Source organism: Ornithorhynchus anatinus, chromosome 1 (assembly GCF_004115215.2).
Source record: "Ornithorhynchus anatinus isolate Pmale09 chromosome 1, mOrnAna1.pri.v4, whole genome shotgun sequence".
Lineage (NCBI taxonomy): Eukaryota > Metazoa > Chordata > Mammalia > Monotremata > Ornithorhynchidae > Ornithorhynchus > Ornithorhynchus anatinus.
Genome location: NC_041728.1, coordinates 140,262,229 through 140,281,367, shown reverse-complemented (window position 1 = coordinate 140,281,367; position 19,139 = coordinate 140,262,229).

Below are 19,139 nucleotides of genomic sequence, written 5' to 3'. Positions count from 1 at the left end.
TTCGTCATAATCTCTAACGACTCACCCCGTGCCCCATACTATTTAACCTTCTTCCCACCTGGCCACCTAGTCAAAAACTAAAGAAAGGAAATTAAAAATGAACATTGTGGCCATGACATTTTTATTTCATGGGACAAAATCAGTCAATAAATCAATAAATCATATTTATTGAGTGCTTACTGTGTCCAGAACACTATACTAAGCACTTGAGAGAATACAATAACAATATAACAGAGTTGGTAAACACACTTTCTGCCCAGAAGAACTTACAGTCTAGAGGGGGAGAAAGACATTAATATAAATTATGGATATGTACATAGGTTCTGTGTAGCTGAGAAAGGGGTGAATAAAGAGTGAAAATCCAAGTGCAAAGGTGATGAAGAAGGGAGTGGAAGAAGAGGAAATGAGGGCTTAGTCAGGGAAGGCCTCTTGGAGAAGTTGTGCCTTCAATAAGGCTTTTAAAGTAGGGAGAGTGTCTATCAGATATGAACAGAGAGGGTGTTCCAGGCCAGGTGCAGTGCAGGAACAAGAGTTCGGCAATGAAATAAAGAAGATTGAGGTTCAGTGAGTAGGTTGGCATTAGAGGCCCAAAGTGTGTGGTTTGGTTGTAATTGAAGAGCAGCAATGTAAAGTAGGAGGGGACAAAGTGAATGAGTGCTTTAAAGCTGATGGTAAGGAGTTCCTTTTTGATGTGGAGGTGCATGGGCAATCACGGGAGAAGTGGGGAGACATGGACTGAGCATTTTTATAGAAAAATGATCCAAGAAGCAGAGTGAGGTATGGACTGAAGTGGGAAGAGACAAGACGCACAAAGGTCAGCAAGGAAGCCAATACAGTAATTAAGGTGGGATAGGATGAGTGGTAGCAATTTGGACCAAGAGGAGAGGGCATTTCTTAGTGCTCTTGTGAAGGCTGAACTGATAGGATTTAGTGATTTGCTGGATATGTGGGTTGAATGAGAAAGATGAGTTGAGGCTAAGGCCAAAGATATGGGCTTGTAAGACAGGAAGGATGGTGGTGATATCTACAGTGATAGGAAAATCATGGAGAGGACAGGTTTTCGGTAGCAGTTAAGGAGTTCTGTTTTGGACATGTTAAGTTTGAGGTGACAGCAGTGCATCCAAGTAGCAATGGCTTGAAGGCATGGCTTGAAGGCAGGACACGGAAGACAGGAGAGGGCAATCTCTTTGATAAGGTACACAGGATAGGGTCAGATGCGCATGTGGATAGGGCTGAGCAGGAGATCTCCTCAAGATACTGCTGGGAAAGATGAGAGAGTTGAAGAAGGGCTAAGAGGAAGGAGGGACTGGAGAGGAGTGGGGGAGATTTTAGGGAGCTTACTCCTGATGGTTTTAACTTTCAATAAGGTATGCGGCCAGATCATGGGGGGAGGAGATGGGGAAGACCAGCAGATAGAAGTTTTGAGGAGGGTGTTAAACATCTGGAACAACTGGCAAGGGCAAATAACCACATATGTCAATGAGGATGGGGAAATAATTTTGCCTGGCAAAGAAGGAAGAATTAAAGCACACAAGGATGAAACTGAGGTGCAAGAGGTTAGCCTGATATGTACATTTCTGCCAGCAGTACTCTAAAGCTCATTCAGAGGAGTGAAGGAAGCAGACTGTGGAGGTGAACCAGGGCTGTGGATTAGTGGCACAGGATTAATGGAGGGATGGGGAATGAGTGAGCAATGTTCAGTAGAGGGGATGGTGTTGAAAATGTAAATTTGATCATCAAGGCAAGGTAGTTTGGATATAGAGGCTAAATGGGGAACGATGACTTGAGAAAATTGGATGGGGTCAAAAGATTGGAGATGTCTGGGGGGAAACAGGACAGATGTGTGAGGAGGAGGTGTGTGGGAGAGAAGGCAGGAGAGGAGACTGTGGTCAGATAGAGGGATTTCAGAGTTGGTGAGGGTTAAGAATGACTAGAGTGACTAGAGATGATGAGATTGAGTATGTGCCCAAATTGGTGACTGGGAGAGTTAGGATGGAGCAGGTCAGTGTAGTGGGGAAGTTGGATAATTAAACAAATATGGCCACTATGTATGTGTAACCCCAATGGAGGGATAATGGGCCCATCTTGAGTGGGCTAGTAGAAGTACCAAATCCCTGCCACAAACCTCCCTATACTGACTGATGATGACCTTGCATACTGTCTGAAGTTAGGTTTGGGGATGCTAGCAGGTCCAGGTGATTTTCCATTTTTTATGGCTCTGACTGCTGGGTGAGTTACCCAGTATGTGGGACAACTGCATTGCTTTGCAGGTAAGGAAGTTTTGTATGCTGTGCAGCCTAGTTTTCAGTGGAAGAAGGCATTTTGAGAACACCTTGGCACCATTTCAGGATTCCCTCCTGGTCTGTGATTAGACTGCAGGTGTCTGTCTTCACTCGTCAGTGGGACCATGATGGAATTAAGTGGCCGTGTAATACTTTTCCCTTTAACTGTTAGGCAGGAGGTTTTGGTTTCGAAACTGTCTGCAGAGCCCTGGATCTCTTCCAATTTGGCAATCCACCATCTAATATGCCTGTGAATATGTGCTGAGTACTATTTATTCAGCACTCACTACTCAAGGCATATGTATATTTTTATTCATTTACATACTTTATTAATACATTTTATCTGCACATCAGTAGCTCTTTCATAGCTCTTGCATCCGGATGTGTTGGAACTCTTCCTGCTTATTCTTGTTTCTCTACCCGCTTCCATTACATGTAAATAGTATTTCAATCCAAAATAATCCTTTAATTCTAAAATTGGGCCTCTTGCCCTAACCCCCAAAATAAAATCCTGCCTACAACATATTAATAGATTTTCTACAAGTAAAGGTATCAAAAGATCCCAATTTACACTTTGAAAGCAGTAATAAAGTTAAAAGGGCAGAATTTATAAAGTCGTAATCTATTTGCTCCGTAGTGAAGAGATGTTTCTTTCTCACTTCACAAGGGAAAAAAATAGCACGATTAAGAACTGTGGCTGCAAGTAAGAGGAAGCGGCCTGTAGTCGGCTCCATTAGAAGGCAGTCCATGGAATGGATGGTCCTGGGGACCCAGGTTACAAGGACAGCATGCCCTGCCCAGTTGGATCCAACCCAAGGAAGAGCTATGCCACCTAATCCCACTCCCAGCTGCCTCTGGTTGCCATCAGCAGCAGCCTCATCCTTCCCACTTCTCAAAGCCCTGGGAGGTTTCTCCTCGTCAAGTTATAGCCATAGTCATAATATTTTATCGAGCTTTGCTGTTCGACTGCTGTGTGACCTTGCGCAACTCAATTAACTTCTCTGTGCCTCAGTTTCCTCATCTGTAAAATGAGGATTAAATACCTGTTCTACCTCCAATTTAAACTGTGAACCTGATGAGGGACAAGGGCTTTCCAACCATACTATCTTGTCTCTACCCCAGGGCTTAGTTACATGGTATAGAGTGAGGGATTAAGAAGCACCACAATTATGATCATTATTATTAGTGAGCAACCACAAGGTGCAGTGCACTGCTCTAAGCACTTGGAAAGTAGCACCATGGCCTAATAGCAAGAGCACGGGCTTGGGAGACAGAGGATGTGGGTTCTAATCTCAGTTCTGCCACTTGTATGCTGTGTGACCTTGGGCAAATCACAACTTCTCTGGGCCTCAGTTACCTCATGTGTAAATGGGTATTCCAAACGCTTAGTACAGTGCTCTGCACATAGTAAGGGTTCAATAAATACTACTGAATGAATGAATGAGTCAAAGGTGGGACGACCTGATTACCTTGAATCTTCCCCAGCACTTAGAACAGTGCTTCGCACATAGTCAGTGCTTAACAAATACCATAATTATTATTATTATTACAGAGTAAATATATGACACATTCCTTGCCCATAAAGAGCCACTGCACTCTAATAGGAGAAACAAACATAAAATTATTTACAACTCTAGTGGTGAGTAGCTGCTCCCCAGCGCCCACTCAGGAAGAAAGCCACCATGCCACCTATAAAAGCCCATATAATAATAATAATAATAATAATAACAATAATAGTATTTGTTAAGAGCTTACTGTTCAAGCACTGGGGGAGATACAAGGTAATCAGGTCATCCCATGTGGGCCTAACAGTCTTGATCCCCATTTTACAGTTGAGATAACTGAGGCACAGAAAAGTTAAGTCACTTGCCTAAAGTCCCACAGCTGACAAGTGACAGAGCCAGGATTAGAACCCACACCCTCTGAATCCCAAGCCCGTGCTCTTTCAATGCTGCTTCTCAGGGCAGGGAAAAATACTGGCATTCTGGTTATATATGTATTTTTTTACTTTCAGTGCTTATTCGGAATTCAGTCTTTCCACATGAACAGTACAAAATTTCAAAAGCATCGAAAAGAGTTTTAATATTTTTAATCCCATGACTACTTAGTTCAATTAGTAACTTTTCCTTCTTAGCTTGATAGAACTGGTTTCATGCTGTTTCTCTTCAAAAGTAAAAGGCTGTTTATACTTTTCCTCCTCCCCCTCATTTTTTTCAGAAAAAAAGATAAACATCCATCAGAGCAAAAGTTGTGTTGAAAAATAGTTCTGAAAAAGCCAAGTGGTACAAAAGCTAATTCTCCTTTTTAATTTCCCCACATTTCTTCAATACTGTGTCATCGACTACTTTCTCACTCCCTAATGCCACTTTTGCACTACCCCTGCCATCCCTCCCTTTCCCTTTCTTTGAGGTCCAAATCATCCACCTCTACCATTCACTCCAATTACTAGTTCTGGTCATCTACCACCCCCAAATTCCTCCTCCAACTTTCCGAACAATTTTGATTTCTTTCTCATCATCCAAATCTATATTGATCCTTGGGGGGGGGGGGCGTTCAATATCCAGGTAGATGTCCTTGAAGGCCCTTCTATTGCTTATCTCCTCTCACTCCTCTTCAATGACATCCTGCTCCACCCTATCTCAGATACTCACCAACTTCGGCACACACCTGAACATTTAATCTCTAATTACTTTTCTATCTCTAACCTCACCAACTTCGAAATTCCTCTATCAGACTGCAACCTCCTCATTGTCTTCTTTCTCATGCACCTAGCCCCTACAAATCTGTTTCCACAAAGAGACCTCTGATATTTGACCCCTTCAAATATTCTAAAGCCATCTTGCCCCATTTGGTCTCCATATCCAAACTACCTTATTTTGATGTACAAATTGACACCCTCAACACTACCATCTCCAAACCACTCTGAAATCAACTCATTTGGTCTCCTGTCCCTCCACTGATTTCACATCGTTAGCCCATAACCCTGGATCACCTCTGCAGTATGCTTCCTCTGCTCCTGTGCTTGAGCTGCAGAACACTTTGGGCATAAATCCAGAAATCTGTCTTACCTTTTTCACCTTAAATTCATTGTTACCTGCTTCAGTATGACCCTCTGTCTCCAGGTCTTGTCAGGTCTATCTTCAAAACATTGCTAAAATCTACTCTTTCATCTCCTTCTACCAGTCCACCTATTATGCTCATCCAAGCACTTATCATTTCCCACCTTGACTACTGCATGCGCCTCTTTGCTGACCTTCTTGGCTCCTGTCTCCTCCCACTCCAGCCCACACTTCACACTGCTGCACAGATCATTTTCTAAAAAAAATGTTCAGCCTACATCCCCCTACTCCTCAAGAACATCCAATGGTTGTCCATCCACCTCCACATCAAACAGAATTGCCTTACCATTAGATTTAAAGCACTGTCAGCTCGCCCCCTCCTTCTTATCATATTGATTTCCTACTATAGACTTGCCCAACCCTTTGCTCTTCTAGACCTGCTCACTCACTGAACCCCCAATCTCATGTATCTCACCACCAGCTCCTTTACTACATCCTCCCCTAGCCTGGGACTGCCTTTCCCTCTACATACAGCAGATCACCACTTTCCAAATCCTCAAATCCTTATTAAGGTTTTACCTCCTCCAAAAGGTCTTCCCCAATTCAGTCCTCTTTTCCCAAGGTCCCTCTCCCTACTTCATTGTGAGACCTATGGGCATTCAAAATTCTCCTGCCTCACAGCACTCATGTACATATTATAAATTGTTCATTATAAATTATTTATATTAATATCTGTTTTCTCCTCTAGGTTGTAAGGTTGTTGTGGGGAGAGAACATGTCTACCATATCTTTTGCATTTACTCTCCCAAAGCACTTAGTACAGTGCTCTGAACAGAGTAAGTGATCAATAAAAACAAGAAACACTATTGATGATGATGATGGAGATGATGATGATGATGATAAATGCATTTTTTTTTCAAAGTAGGAAGGAAAGGAGCAAAGAATATGCCACTTCCCTAATGGAGAAGGTAAAAAACACATAATATGTACTACATCAGTGTCGACTTCCCTAAGCCCACATCTTCTCTTCTCCCATTCCCTTCTGCCCCACTCTTACTTGCTCTTTCATTCATCCTCCCTCAGCACATATTATATATCTCTAATGTATTTATCTATTTGTTTATCTATTTATTTATATTCATGTCTGTCTCCCCCCGAGACTGTGAGCTCGCTGTGGGCAGGAATTTGTCTGTTTGTTGTTATATTGTACTCTCCCAAGCATTTAGTACAGTGCTTTGCACTCATTAAGCACTCAATAAATATGATGGGATAAATGAACAGTGACAGCAGTAGAGAAGGAGCAGGTAAGCGGAGGTAGGGCCACCTTCCCTAACACCACACTGCTAAATGAAAGTCTCCTAAATTACGGAGTAGTTTTAGCCATCCTTTACCACAGTCTCTCAGACAGGCTTCTGTCCAGTAATCTACGATTCTAGGATTGCTTTGTTATTGAATAATAATAATAATGTATTTGCTAAGCAATTATACTGTACTAAGCACTGTGCTAAGGATCAGCCATCTCTGTCCTACATGGGGCTCAAAGTCTAAGGAAAAAGAACTGTTTATTTTGGCAAAATGCAGAGTGACATGGACAACTAAATAAAGGCTTAACTTTTATATTCTTGTGATTTTGTTAGCTTAAGTATGTAGCTTAGCATCCCACTCAATCACCTACATGATATCTGACAATCAAGCAGGAAAACTTAATTATTTCTCATTTCCCCTTAAGCAATCCTTTTACTCCTTGGTTTTTTTTTTCTCCCCAGATAATAACCTTCCCCTCAGGAGTGTTAATATTTAGAGTAAACATCTTCAGACAATTCATTAAAATTTGAGTATTTTAAAATCAATCCTAAATAGAAAGATGATTGAAGATAAGTTAATAATACATGAAAGCCCAGAAAGCAAATTTTTACAAAGAGAAAAATTTGCCATAATCTACATAAAAATAGCAGCATCAGAATTTCCTTCAAGTTGGCCGAATTCTAAATAATCTTCATCATAATAGTAATTATTATGATTCTTGTTAAGTGCTTACCATGTGCGAAGTACTGTTCTAAGCACTTAGGTAGATACAAGGTAATCAGTTTGGACACAGTCCCTCTCCCTCCTTGGACTCACAGTCTTAATCCCCACTTTGCAGATGAGGTAACTGAGGCACAGAGAAGTTAAGTGACTTGCTCAGGGTTACACAGCAGACATGGGCAAACATTCTAATGAGTAGACTCCAGGCCTGAATTACACTGAGTGACTGAGATGACTGGGAAGATTATAATGTGTGGGTTTGGAAATTCCACACAGATTAACTCCCTTGATGACCATTATGCAATTCCACCAAGCCCTCAACATCCAGTGCTCTGCCACTCCCAGTTCTCAGATACTCAGGGGGATGGTCAATCCACTTTTCTTTAGTTGAGAGGGCTCCTGCTTCAGTAGTTCAAATTAGTGGAGAAGCAATTGATCAGGAACAAATCAGGGTTATATTTACAAACAAATAAGGCTAGGGAATGGGGGAAAACATAAAAGAGATCACTTGCATCAATTAATATCACCATTTAGTAGGACTGGATTACAGTGTTGACAATAGAAATATTAAATCTTTTACCATGCAACTCCAGTTATGTCTCACATATCTCTTATTCACAGAATTGAAACTAAATGTGAAATATTTCTTGTAATAGAGCACAAGATATGAAGATGGAAGCTGTGAAATGTATACATGGTATATCAGTAAATAACACCTGAAAAACACATGAAATTTTGCTTATTAAAAAATGTTTTGTTAATTTTCTTGTTCCTTTTTTTCTTTTTTTTTTTGCACTGCTATCAGATTCCCTCTGGGGGCTAGTTTCTAATCAATCAGTCAGTCAGGAGTACTAATGAGCACTTACTGTGTGCAGAGACTACAGTACAATAGATTCAGTAGACAAAACTCCAGCCCTCAAGGAGTTTACAATCTAGAGGTGGAGACAGACATAAAAGTAAATTAGAGGTAGGGGAAATAGTATGGTTTTTAAGCATATATACAAAAATGCTGTGGGAATGAGTTGGGCTGAATATAAATGTGCTTAAGGAATAGACCCAAGTGCACAGGAGACGAAGAAGTTGGGGAAGTGAAAAGTTAGCAGGGAAGGCCTCTTGGAGGAAGTGTGATTTTTGTGAGTCTGTGAAGATGGGACGAGTGGTCATCTGTCATATATGAAGGGGGAGGTAATTCTAGGCCAGAGAGAGAACGTGGGTGAGGATTCAGCAGTGAGACAGACAAGATCGACGAACAGTTAGTAGGTTGGCGATGGAGGACCAAAGCGTGAAGTGTTTCCCGATTAAGCCTTCCACATTTAAATATGCTCAAAAAATTTTGTGGAACAAAAACTTGACAGAAACTAAAAACCATGAGCTGTCTGTGGTTGATATCTTTGCTTTAATATTCCTGTTCTTGAAAACTGGAAATAGTTGTTCAAATATTTTTACAGCTTCTCTATTACAGGCTTTTCAGGTGTCTCCAACTGAAAAAAATAAAACTGCCTCTATAGATTAAGCACACTATTTTTTTACAATGGAATGCATTCAGTTGTCACAGTAAGGGAAATGGCATACCAATAAAATGAGAACATAATTATTTTTACCTTTCCTAGGACTTAGAACAAACTATCACTTAAACTTTACCACAGATGTATTACACATAACAAGTTCTCTTGAGAGGGATGGCAGCAAAGCTGTTAAGCTATCAACCCAAATACAGAATGGCTACACTCCCAAGAGTTTGCTTAAATTTAAAAGCAGATAGAAACTGTGAAGAAATATACTGTAATCTGGCAAAGAAGCTACAGCATAAATTCAATGCACTCAGCAACAATGCCACCCAGTTATCAAATCACACATTTATCCAGAAATTGGAAAACCCAATAAGATTGGCCCTGAAGTTACTTCCACTAGATTTCCACTGAATATGAAATTCAGATGCTAAGCCTGGACCTTCCATCTGGAGTTTCTGAATGTGCACTGTGGAAACTGCTTCCACTCTCACTGCACCTCTATAAGGATACTTGTTTAAATTGGAGAGAATACAAATAAGTGAAGATTTCACAATGGCAGAACTTCTGGAACTGTCTGCCTAACACCTGCCCCTGTGGATCTACTATTCTCTATGCTCCCCCTACTTATTCCACCCTAAAATCCACAGAGACAGCCCTCAGTCAACATAAGACGTTAAGTTCATTTCAGAGTGGAGAGATTTGGTGTAGCAGATTTCATCCTTTCCTTAAAATACCACCCAACTGGAATAAAAACAGACTACCACTGATGCTGTCTAGCCGAGCATGTATTAAATACCAAGAATTTTGAAAGTTCAAAGATTTGGTTTATGAAGACAGAAGCAAGAGAAAGACAGTGATTTTTTTAAGTGCCCAATATTATGAGGGCCATGTCAATTAAGACCCATAAGAATGTATAAGGAAACTATATTTCCAACTAGAGTGTTGCTTTTCACACGTACCCCATAAACATGCTCTACCTCTCCCCCCCTTTAAAATACGGAAGAGCACAGTTCAGTCAATTTAAGGTCCTGTCTACAAAACAGCAACAGACGTTTTAGGGATATGGGTTGTGTCAAATGAAAACCAACATTTCTTATGACTGTCTCCTGAGAGCTGCCAACACATCACACTCCATCAAATAGACTCCTGAAATAAACAATGGAGGGAAGGAAAGAAATCCGTTAAGGTCAAATAAAACACAAGAGGAAGCAGCAAGGCCTAGTGGATACAGCACAGGCTTGGGAGTCAGAAGGATGTGGGTTCTAATCTTGTCTCCACAAACTTGTCTGCTGTGTCATTTCACTTTCCTGTGCCTCAATTACCTCATCTGTAAGACAGGGTTAAGACTCTGAGCCCCATGCAGTACGAGGACTGTGTCCAATCTAATTTTTTTTATCTACCCCAGTGTTTAGAACAGTGCTTGACACATAGTAGGCACTTAACAAATATCATCCCCATCATCATCATCATCATCAAGATCCAGCTTAATTGAAGAATATACAGAAAAAGCCTAAAACATCCTGGAGAGTCCAGCCCAATGGACAACCATTTGTCTCTATATTCACTAGTTCTGTTTTTCCAGGTATCTGTTTACACATTTTCTAAAAATCAGAAAGTGTAAAATCACCAACTTTAGTTAATTTAACTGACAGATCAAATTTTAATGTCTGGTCTATCGGGAAAATCCATACTTTTAATTAAATTAATCAATAGTACAAGATTTTCCAGCAATTGATGATCAACTTGAGGGTTAGGCACAGGCTATAAAACTAACCAAGCATAAGCAAATAGGATATTCCCAAACTCAGATTTATTTATTTTTTAAATAAATACATCAGGTGAAGTCATTACACTGAAAAATTCAACATTCAACAACTCTAAAGATAGGGGCATAAATACGGATTTTTTTTAATTTTTGTTGTGCAAGACCATTAAAAATATCCATAAGAAAATAATGTTTCCTTCTCAATGGTCAACACATAAATTTAGGGGACACAAGTCCTGTCATGAAGGATATGACAAAAAATTATCAAAATGTCACATCATGGAATCAAGCTTTTTATTATTAAAATGTATGTTCACTTTGCTTACTTGTCTTGGGCTAAGATCAATCAAGCACTGTGGCTCACAGTCTTAATCCCCATTACAGATGAGGGAACTGAGCCACAGAGAAGTGAAGTGACTTTCCCAAAGTCTCTTGGAAGACAAGTGGCAAAGCCAGGATTAAAACCCAGGTCCTTCTGACTCCCAGGCTAATGCTTTCTCCACTAGGCCAAGCTCTTTGTCCCTCAGTTCCCTCTGCAAAATGGTGATTCAACATCTGTTCTCCCTCCTACTTAAACGCTTAAACCGAAAGCCTCAAGGGGGGGCTGATTATCTTGTATATACTCCCAGCACTTAGAGCAGTGCTTGACACATAGTAAATGCTTAACGAATATCATTGTTTTTAATTTAAGTATGCCATTTCATCTCATGTCATGCCGTGGATGCTCAGTATAATTTTCTGATTCTTCTAATCATTGAATGGGTCATATTTATTGAGTGCTTACTGTGACGGTAAGATCACTGTGGGCAGCAAACGTGTCTAAAATCTCCATTTTATTATTAAATTGTTCTTTCCAAATACAGTCAAGGGCATAGCAAAGTGGATAGAGCACCAGCCTGAGAGTTAGAAGGCCAGGGGTTCTAATCCTGGCTCTGCCACCTGTCTGCTGTGTGACCTTGGGCAAGTAGCTTCACTTCTCTGGGCCTCAGTTACCTCATCTGTAAAATGGGGTACACTGTGAGCCCTATGTGGGACAGGGACTGTGTCCAACTCAATTTGCTTGTATCCATCTCAGTGCTTAGTACAGTGCCTGGCATGTAATAAGCGCTTAACAAATATCATCATTATTAGAGGTAGTACAGTGCTCATCACACAGTAAATAATAAATAATAACAACAATAATAATGATTATGTTATTTGTTAAATGATTACTATGTGCCAAGCACTGTTCCAAACACTGGGGTAGATACAAGGTAAACAGGTTGTCCCACATGAGGTTCACAGTCTTACTCCTCATTTTACAGATGAGATAACTGAGGCACGGAGAAGTTAAATGGCTTGCCCAAGGTCACACCATAGACAAGTGGTGGAGTCGGGATTAGAAACAATGTCTTCTGTTTCCCAAGCCTGTGCTCTTTCCACTAAGCCACACTGCTTTAGAATTGATTGATTGATTGCAGGGCACTCTACTAGCCCTTGGGAGCACTTGTAAAGCACTTGGGTGAGTACAATATAGCAGTGCTAGTAGACATGTTCCCTGACCAAAATAAGCTTACAATCTAGAGGACAAATTTCCAATGCTTTTTTGTTATGTGATATTAACCCCACCCCTTAGAAATATATATATAAGTCACGCAGGGTTAAAATAACCCAGAGTTTGCCCAGGCTCTTACTTGTCTCATCTCTGAAGCAACCTGAGCAGGGAGCGGAACTCTGAATCAATCAATCAATTCATTCATTCATTCAATAGTATTTATTGAGCGCTTACTATGTGCAGAGCACTGTACTAAGCACTTGGAATGTACAATGCGGGCAACAGATGGAGACAATCTCTGCTCAATAATGGGCTCACAGTCTAAAGGGGGGAGACAGCAAAGTTTAAAACAGAACAAAACAAAACAAGTAGTCTGGTGTAGATATCATCAAGAGAAACAGAATCACAGATATATACACATCATTAAAAAAATAAATAGAGCAATAAATAATACATACAACTATGCACAGTGCTGTGGAGAGGGGAAGGGGGAAGAGCAGAGGGTGAGAGCAGGGGGAATGGGGAGGGGAGGAGGAGTCAATGAATATTCATTACGCATTTACTGTATGCAGAGCACTGTATTATGCACTTGGGAGAGTACAAAATAACAGAGTTGGTAGACACATTCCCTGACCACAACGAGCTCACAGTCTAGAGGGGAACATAGACACTAATGAAAATAAATAAATTATGGACACGTTCGTAAGTGCTTTGGAGCTGGTAGAGGAGTGAATTACGGCAGCAAATCAGGCTAGAGACAGGTTGTGGGCAAAAGGTCAGTGGCAAGATAAACGAGATCAAGGCATAGTGAATAGGTTGGCATTAGAGGAGCGAAATGTATGGACTGGGTTGTATTAGGAAAGCAGCAAGGAGAGGTAGGAGGGGGCAAGGTGATTGAGTACCTGAATCTCCAGTATACTGAGCCCTGACCTTTTGAACAACACCTGAAAATCCATCACCTGCCAGCACATTAGGCTAATGATTCCATTTAAAATTTGCTTTAAGAATTAGCACGCCATAATGACTTCACATCTGCTGTGAAAAATCTCTTTTTCATTATAAAACTTACTTGTTGACCAAAATGATATCCTGCTATATATATAATAACTGTTATTTAGGGAGTTAGAGAAGTGTAGCTTATTCTAAAACAAGAACTAAGGATTTTTTAAAATAATACTCATTAAGGCATTTTTCATCTTCATTACCCAAAAGAAATGGTAATTAATCCTCACTCTGCCCTTAAGGAAAGTAGGTTTTCAATTTTCATGTTCCAGCTGAGGAAACAGAGTAGTGAATTTGATCAGATAACTCCCAATTTTATACTTTCATCTCCTTGAAGCAGGGACTCTGTTATACAGCAGCTCAAAAGCCTGGCTAGCCTGTCCAGATTTATTTTCTAAAACAAAAAAAAAAAACAGTCCACATTTCACAGTTTCTCAAAATTTCCAAACGTTGTGCACCATTTTCATAACAAACAGAAACCCAGAAACTCCTTACTCAGCTGTAAGGTATTCAATCAGCTCTTCCAGTCCTACCTAAACCTTACTCAGCTTTCACTATAACCCAGCAAGCACATTTTGCTCTTAAAAATGGTGGTATTTGCTAAGTGCTTTCTATGTGCAAAGCACTGTTCTAAGAGCTGGGGGGAATACAAGCTGATCAGGATGTCCCACGTGGGGCTCACAGTTTTAATCCCCATTTTAGAGATGAGGTAACTGAGGCACAGAGAAGTTAAGGGACTTGCCCAAAATCACACAGCTGGCAAGCGGCAGAGCCGGGATTAGAACCCATGACCTCCGACACCCAAGCCCGGGCTCTTTCCACTGAACCACACTGCTTCTCTCTAGCTTTTCACTCTTCTAATGTCAATCTACTCACTGCAACTTGATCTCACCTATCTCACTGCTGACCCCTTGTCCAAGTCTTCCAACCAGCCTGAATTTCCTCTCCCATCATCTCTGACTTATGATTACTTTCGCCACCTTCAATGCCCAACTAAAGTCATACATCTTCCAAGTCTTTCCTAACATTTTATTTCCCAAATTTATTTCACACTCCCTTCTGCATCGTCTATGCACTTGGGTTTTGGAAAGAGGCCGGGTTTGGGAGTCAGGGGTCATGGGTTCAAATTTTGGCTCTGCTGCTTGTCAGCTGTGTGACTTTGGGCAAGTCACTGAACTTCTCTGTGCCTCAGTTATCTCATCTGGAAAATGGGGATTAAGACTGTGAGGCCCACGTGGGACAACCTGATCACCTTGGATCCTCCCCAGCGCTTGGAACAGTGCTTTGCACATAGTAAGCACTTTACAAATGCCATCATTATTATCATTATTATTATTATTCCTAAAGCACTTGATACTCACCCAGCCCCAGCGCACTGAATTTATAAAATCCATCAGGATTTTTTTTTTTGAGTGCTTACTGTGTGATGGACACTGTACTAACCAATTGGGAGAGTACACTTACATACACACACATCTTATATACTTGCCATTTCCCCTGTAACTTATTTTAATGTCTGCCTCTCCTACTAGATTGTAAAGATGCTTCTTGGGGTCAATTAATAATAATAACAACAATAATAATGATGGAATTTGTTAAGTACTTACTAAGTGCCAGACACTGTACTAAGTGCTGGGATGGATACAAGCAAATTAAGTTCAAGGACTTAATCTACCAACTCAACCATATTGTACATTTCTAAGTGCTTAGTAAAGTGCTCTGCAAGTGATTTGATGTGACTTACCCAAGATCACATAAAAGACAAGAGGCAGAGTTAGAATTAGAATTCAGGTCAGACACCCAAGTCTCTGCTCCTTCCACCAGGATGTGTTTTAATTTGGTTCATATCTGAATGTGATGATTATTTTAGCTAAACCTTATTGCCTTATTAGAGAAGCAGCTTGCTTCAGTGGAAAGAGCTCGGGCTTGGGAGTCAGAGGTCATGGGTTCAAATCCCAGTGCTACCACTTGTCAGCTGTGTGACTGTGGGCAAGTCACTTAACTTCTCTGTGCCTCAGTTCCCTCATCTGTCAAATGGGGATTAAGACTGTGAGCCCCACGTGGGACAACCTGATTCCCCTGTGTCTACCCCAGCGCTTAGAACAGTGCTCTGCGCATAGTAAGCGCTTAACAAATACCAACATTATTATTTCCCGGATTTTCCCCCAAGCAAAGCATTCAGGCAATAGATGTGGCCTAGTACATGGCATCTACCGTCTGTCAATCAAAAATCCTCTTTTTGTCCCTGAAAGCCTCAAATATCAATGGGCTTAAATATTGCAAGCCTTGATTTTAGTATCTTCTGTTGTAATCTTTTCCTGTGTGTGTTCTTTTTATTAAATCTTAATTTTGATCTTGTTTTATTTGGGAGTCCAGTTCAGTCATGTTAGCAGGGGACTACAATGATATAGTGACTAGATTCTGGATGGAATTCTTAATTCTCTATTTTCCTTTGCTAACACTAAATACAGGATGACTGATTTTCTCTTCCAGGCACCCTATCCTGGTTAATTACTAATCTCCCCATAAATAATGGCCCCATCTGCCACTTCAAACTTCCATGACACCTAAACTGTTGTGTATTCCCACTCCCTGTAATACATCTGTGCATATCTTTATATTCTTTTGAGTCTTTCTGGATGTAATAAATCTCAATTTCTAGCTACCGTGAAAGATTGTAAGGTCCTTGTGGGGTGGGATCTTGTCTACTGCTAATATAGTAGATTGTAAATTTACTACTCCACTCTCAGGGTCACACCTGGAGAGTTTCCAGTACTCTAGCAGTCTAGGCTATGCGAGGAAGAGTCAAGCAGAGGCCTACCCATTCCACTCCTAGCTTGGCCAGTGGCTAGCGAGTGGAAGGCTATGTGCTACAAGTCAAAGTTCATCCATACTGGGCAGCAGCGGCATGGGAGAGAGTCGAGGTTGGAGAAGTGGTGGACTGCACGGAAGGAAGCAATGGTAAACCATTTCTGTATTTTTACCAAGAAAACTATTTGGATACACTACCAGAATGATTGCAGATGGAAAGCGGGGCGTTCTGGGAGAGATGTGTTCAAGGTGTTGCTATGGGTCAGAAACGACTTGACGGCATAAGACAAAAGAAGTTTACTAAAATACTCTGCATACAGTAGCTGTACAAAAAAAATTATCAATTGATAATATTCAGGGAAGTGACAACCCTAGGCAAATTTTATATGGAAAGGAGGATTTGCCAAACTTGTATTTGATTTTATGTGTAAGAGCTATTTATCAATAACAGGTTATAAGGAAATGGACCCAAATCATGCCACATGGCCTGGGAAATATTAAATCAGAAAAGGGGGATTTCAGAATGGGAATTTTTGACTGAGGGGGTGAAAGCAGCTTGGCAGATGGAGAATTGACAGCTGTTGCAGACATATAGAACGAGATGCTGAGCAACGTTCATGCTCATAATGAGCTTTTTATAGGGTAACGCATTGCTAACAATCTTAACAGGATCTATCATGAAGAAGGTGAAATAGGAAAATAAAGTCAGAATATGCAACAACATTGAGAAGCAGCATGGCCTAATGGAAGGAAAGGCATGGGTCTGGGTGTTAGGAGCTGGGTATTAATCTTGATTCTTCCATTTGCCTTTCTGTCTGACTTTGGGAAAATCATTTCATTTTTCTGTGCAACAGTTACCTCATCTGTAAAATGGGGATTGAGACTGTGAGCCCATGTGGGATATGGATTGAGTCCAGCTTGATTAGCTTGTATCTACCCCAGCACTTAGTACAGTGCCTGGCATATAGTACGTGTTTAACAAATACCATAAAGAAACACTCACACACAAACACACACACACATGGTTTGTGCGGAGAATCACGGACAGGAAGCAGCAGTATGAATTTAACAAGTACTGGTTACTGTTACAGGGAGGGCAAAGGAGGATTTAGAAGCCACCTGACATGAAAACTGATAAGTGGGTGAATCCCTGAGACTGGGCTGAAAGGTGCCTAGGGTTGCAATTCCCTTCACTGACATCATAATTAATGGTATTTAGTGAGTGTGAACAGAACACTATAATAACTATTACATGATTCCTGTCCTTTGGAGCCAACAATCTAGCTCTATCAAGCAATGTGACCTAATGGAAAGAACACAGGCTTCGATTCTGGAGATCTGGGTTCTTGCCCCAGCTCTACCACTTGCCTGTTATATGACCTCAGATAAATCACTTAACTCCTCTGCACCTCAGTATCCTCATATGTAAATGGAGACCTAATATTGTTTCTCCCTTTGACTATGAGCCTGATTACCCCAGTGTTAAGCATATAAGTGCTTATCAAATATTACAGTAATTTTTATTATTCTATGGATGAATATGTTAGGGAGAGAAGGAGAGTGGGTGAAAGGGTTTTTGGAATGTGAGAAAGGAGAGGATAGGAGGTGCAGATAAAGGGAGGGGGTCGGGGGGAAGACTCACAAAAAGCAAAAGATTTTCCCATGAGAAATGGCTGAAAAGGAATGATTCATAGGAGATTTTAGGGTGGATTCTCCTCATATAGACTAATGAATGTCATGTCATATGCATTAAGCTTGGTACAGAAGATAATGTCATGCCATTACATACAGCATTTTGCAGAAGTTTGATTGAGCATTTTTCCAGAGGAATCCCTGAATCTCTGAGTTCCCTTCCCAGGTTCTTATAATCAATAAATCAATCATTTATTGAGCACTTACTCTGTGCAGAATATTGTTCTAAGTGCTCAGGAGAGTACTATATAACAGAGTTTGGTAGACATGTTTCCTGCCTACAATGATAAACACAGAACCATTAATAAGCCATGGAATCCAAGGAAGGAAACTGAGGTACAGGCAGGCAGGGTGCTTATACATATATATTGGACATAATGGCATTTGGTGGTATCTCTATATAAAACTCAAGAAATGGCCACTCTGGAGCCAATGATACCTGATAGAAATGAACTGGGCCAGTGCTCATGAGAACTCATTGTTTCTGCTGTTGCTTTCCTTTCTATTCTGGGCTTTTCCTTATCAGTCCTTGAACCTGTAATTTCTGTCTGAACAAAAATTAACTATTTTCTTGAGTAAGCCCAAAGATAAAATCAATCTACCAATTGAATTTATTGAGCACTTAATGTGTGCAGAGCATTGTACTAATTGCGTGGAAGAGTACGATGCAACTGAATTGGCAGTGAGATTACAGTCTAGATGGGAAAACAGACATTAGTGTAATTTTTTTTTTATAATATATGATTTAAAGATAAGTAGCCAAGTGCTATGGGGTTGAGGGTGAGGTGAATAGCAAATGCCTAAAGTTTAAAGAACTAAGTGTATAGATGATGTAGAAGGGCGAGGAAGCTGGGGAAAAGAGGGCTTAACTGGACAAAGAATCATGGAGTAGATATTACCTTAAAATGCATACAGGTTTACTTAAGGTGCAAGTGAAAGCACTCCCTGCTTGTATAGAGTACCAGATTTGTAATAAGTTATTATTATTAATAATAATGATGATAATGATGGCATTGTTAAGTACTTACTATGTGTCAAACATTGTTCTATGCACTGGGGTAGGGACAACCAAAACAGGTTGAACATGGTCCCTGTCCCACAGGCGGCTCACAATCTTAATCCCCATTTTACAGATGAGGTAACTGAGGCCCAGAAAATAATAATTATTATTATTATTATGGTATTTGTTCATTAAACACATTATGTGTCAGAAACTGTACTAAGCGCTGGGGGAAGAATACAAACAAATTGGGCTGGACACAGTCCCTGTCCCACACGGGGCTCACAATTTCAATCTCCATTTTGCAGATGAGGGAACTGAGGTGCAGAGAATTTAAGTGACTTCCCAAGGCCACACAGCTGACACGTGGCAGAGCCAGGATTAAAACCCTTGATCTTTTGATTCCCATGCCTGTGCTCTATCCACTGTGCCATGAGGTAGTCAAGTCCAAATATTTG